Below are 3,155 nucleotides of genomic sequence, written 5' to 3'. Positions count from 1 at the left end.
GGGGAGTTTCTTGTTGTTATTTTTGCTACTTTCTTATTTAAAAGGGCGCTTTACAGTATGAGGGTCAGGTTGGTCGCGAATAGGGGCCAAAACTTCTTTAACTGGTGTATTTTCATTTTATAACTGACAGACTGAGTCCCTGGCTTTCGTGTGGCTCTGATCCAGATGAGCTTTCTAGCGACCGTCCGTCTCTCTTTTGTCCCTCTCCCACAGTAGTGAGGTTGTCATCGCCATCACAACGACAGGCCTGCGTTTTTTATCAATTCAGCGGGAAGTCACCCGCCAGTTTTCTTGAGCTGGTCCTTCAATGTTTCAACTCCCATCGCTCTCCCTTTGCAGTGAGGCAACGGCCCCAGAACTCAAGGGCATTTCTCGGCACACTCTGCGAGAACTGTTTTCTGATTGTTTACTTGTAAATTTACCTGAGTCTACTCTTTTCTACCAAGCTGTCAAGATGAGAAAGGGAACTACAGAAATTCAGCAAAGTAGGGTACTTGTAAAGAGGTATGGGAAGACATTCAACGATGTTGAAAGACACAGATGTTAGTATTCACATTAAAATTAACCATAAAAATTTCCCATTTCATTACCTGATTTCTGTGCTGCAAATGCAGTGGCTTCTAGTTGTAAGCTGACTTTGTACACCATATGTTTCTTGCTCGTAGGGTGCTGCGAAAATCATGCCCTTCAAACTCATTACACCCACAGAAACACGAAATATGTTTCTGCATAGATAAAATGACGCCCCAATGCTTCTAGTTAGGTTGTACAAAACAATAGACGTAGTGAAGCGAGCCTTACTTCGCCTTCAAGAGTAGAACGCGACAGCATAATCGGGCCCCGTGCACATCGTTTTCAACCGTGCCGCGCGGAAACCAACGTTCGTGCGCGTAACATTGGCTGTTTCGAACTATCCTAGAATGTCTACTGCAAGTGCAGTTGCGAAGCGCCCACTACGCCATTATTCTTCCATTTGCTAATTTCCGAAGTACTCACTACGCGTCAGTTAAATGCCACGCGCATCTGTGCACTTTGTAATGGTTGGGCAGCTTTAAAGGGACACTAAAGGCAAATGTTAAGTCGACGTTGATTGTTGAAATAGCATGTCAGAAACCTCGCAGTGCTTGTTTCGTGCCAAGGAAATGCTTATTATTAATGAAAAAATCAGGTTTAGGTGGTCCGCACAGCGTTAGCGCATTTCAAATCATGCACCTGAGAAGACCTAACGTAGCATTTGCCTTGCGCAACATTGCCCGCCTTTACTGCCCGGCAGCGGACGTCGTGGTTTCTGCTCTCAAGGCCACATTACACAACATCGCATGGCCACGGCCTTTTGTCGGAGTCTCCGCTAGAGCGACTTTCACGAGCGTGCAAGGCACACACAGCAGTACGCGATAACGAAACTACCACTGAGACGCGACCGCGCGACCGGAGCGCAGCCCGGCGAAAACGAAACTTTTGCACAACCCGTGTTGCACAACGTCTTGCAAATCTCGGAATGTTCTTTTTTATAACGAGTACCTTGACTACTATAGTCGGTGACAAGCTAAGAATAAAAAGTAAACTGTACCGCTGTCCATTTGTATTATGCTCGTCCAACTACGGACGGTCTTTACCATGACGTAACGGTTAAGACGAACCAATGAACAATGCAACATGGCGCCGTTCGCGACGAGAGGCGAGGCACCGCTGCACCGAGACAGATCCGTCAATTCGAATTTCCTGCGGTGTTCGTTTCTTCCAGAAGAAGATAATTACTACTGTTATCCGCACGTACCCAGCATCATCCTCGCCGGTTGTCATCCGATGCAGTAGAAGCTTCTGACTGTGCCGCGTTTGAAGTGCACCGAAGTGGCAGCAGTTCGGAGTACAACGCTTTAGCGCGTTCCGTCGTTTCGGCAGCGTCAAGTTGCAACACGGCGTGTGCTCCCTCCATCGCTCGGATACACCAAGCATATCGCCTGAGGGTCACCACATCGGCGATTGTCGTCGCGTTCATTCGTGTGCAGTGAGGTGAAAGTGATGTCGGAATGTGCGCGTCTGTGTACGATTTACCTGCCACAAGTGCCTGTAATGTGTATGTTACTTGGAGCTCGCAACGTGGGAATCTTGGTGATCTATTGGATATGCGTCGTGCTGTGTGCCTATATGAGTGACGTATGTGCGGACGAAGCGAGAGAGAAAGAAAGCGACCAACATAACCCGTTAGTGCAACACAATGCGAAAGTAAACAAACCAGGTGTGGAGAATATGCAGTGGTGTGTGCATTATAGGAAGATAATTGCGGTCGTCATCCGGTGCGTGTGTCGTTATGTGACGTGTGCCTATTGGCGCAGTTGCGTCGTCTTAACGGAATTCAGTTCCACCAGCCACGAATGATGTGCTAGCTTGAAGTGCCCGTCGCGTAAGTATCGCGCTCGATGCGCGAACGCCTTGCAGTGAGAAACGCCGTGCGAGGTAATCGTTGTCTAACCGTGAAATGGTGCGCTCGCTGTGACGCGTCGATTGCATGGATTGTGATCGTAACTGAAGTGACGCCGCTAAAACTATTATTGAGTTAGAAAAAAGCTTTTGTTTTTAATGGCGTTGCATCATACTTCACGATATCATATTTGGAAGTCTCGTTTTTGTAGTCGTTTTTGTAGCGACAGCGTAGTCAAAGACACCGAATAGGTGTGCTATAGAGGTTGTCTGAACAGGAAAAACTCAGAGGGTCCCTTATGCAATCGCCTAAGACAACTCGAAGGCGAAAGCCATTTTCTTGTTCTTTTTCTTCTCGGTCGACGTGCTGACCCTCCCCTCCAGCGTAACATTCAAAAGCTTTCCGAGTTCAACGTGCTTTTGCACTGCCTCCCGGATCGGAGGCATTACAAGCTTTCTGCTCCTGACATGGTTTTGCAGAGCCTCCGTGATCGGCCCGCCTTTAATCAAGTGACGATGCCCTTCGATGTCGCCACTACGATGTGTCAAATTCTGGCGATCTGTGACGTCATGCTGACGTCATGTTACACTGAGGTCATGTGACTTTTGGTACGCCGACTGCACACACACACACACATTCACTTGAGTATCGATCACGTGACTTTGAACCCACTTTTATTACTTTTCTTGCATCCTTCAACGCCAACGCCGGTCTCGCGAAGTATCGAGAGATA

This window comes from Rhipicephalus sanguineus, chromosome 3, assembly GCF_013339695.2.
Source record: "Rhipicephalus sanguineus isolate Rsan-2018 chromosome 3, BIME_Rsan_1.4, whole genome shotgun sequence".
Lineage (NCBI taxonomy): Eukaryota > Metazoa > Arthropoda > Arachnida > Ixodida > Ixodidae > Rhipicephalus > Rhipicephalus sanguineus.
This window is presented reverse-complemented; position numbering follows the sequence as displayed.